We start from the raw sequence: 871 nt of genomic DNA, 5'->3' as shown, positions 1-871 counted from the left end.
TTGTCGACATCATTTAATATCTCGAAATCGACGCATCCCAATATGATGTACCAATCTTTTAAAGGAGGATTTTGGGAGTGACTTTGTAAATAAATATGTCAAATTATCACTTGAGCGGATCTGTTGGATATGAGGATATCAATTGTCCCTTGATTTTGAAGATCATGAGTGAAGAAGAATTTAGGAGAAATATGCTTTGTTCTATCACCTTTAATGTATCCACCTTTAAGTTGAGCAATGCTTGCTGTATTATCTTCAAACAGGACAGTTGAAGCTATCTTATGATCAATCAGTCCACATGATGACAGAATATATTAGATCAAACTCCTGAACTAAAAACACTCGCGACTAGCTTTATGTATCACTAGTATTTCAGCATAATTAGAGGAGGTTGATGCTATCGTCTGTTTCGTGGACCTCCATGATATAGCTATACCACCATATGTGAACAGGTATCCTGATTGAGATCCCCCTTTGTGTGGATCAGACAAGTATTCAGCATCTGCATAGCCAACTAATTGTGACTTGGATCCATATGGGTAAAACAATCCCATATCAACTGTTCCATGAAGATATCGAAAGATTTGTTTGATTCCATTCCAAGGTCTTCTGGTTGGAGAGGAACTATATCTTACTAGTAAATTCATAGCAAATGATATATCGGGTCTTGTATTATTAGCAAGACACATTAGCGCTCCAATGGCACTAAGATATGGTACTTCAGGACCAAGGATATCTTCATTTTCTTCCTTAGCACGGAATTGATCCTTTTCCACATCCAAAGATTTTACGATCATTGGGTACTTAACGGATGTGACTTATCCATATAAAATCTCTTCAAGATCTTTTTTGTGTATGTTGTTTGATGAAT

Source organism: Arachis hypogaea, chromosome 12, assembly GCF_003086295.3.
Source record: "Arachis hypogaea cultivar Tifrunner chromosome 12, arahy.Tifrunner.gnm2.J5K5, whole genome shotgun sequence".
Classification (NCBI taxonomy): Eukaryota; Viridiplantae; Streptophyta; class Magnoliopsida; order Fabales; family Fabaceae; genus Arachis; species Arachis hypogaea.
The sequence above is the reverse complement of the archived record's forward strand: the minus strand, read 5'-3'. Positions refer to the sequence as shown.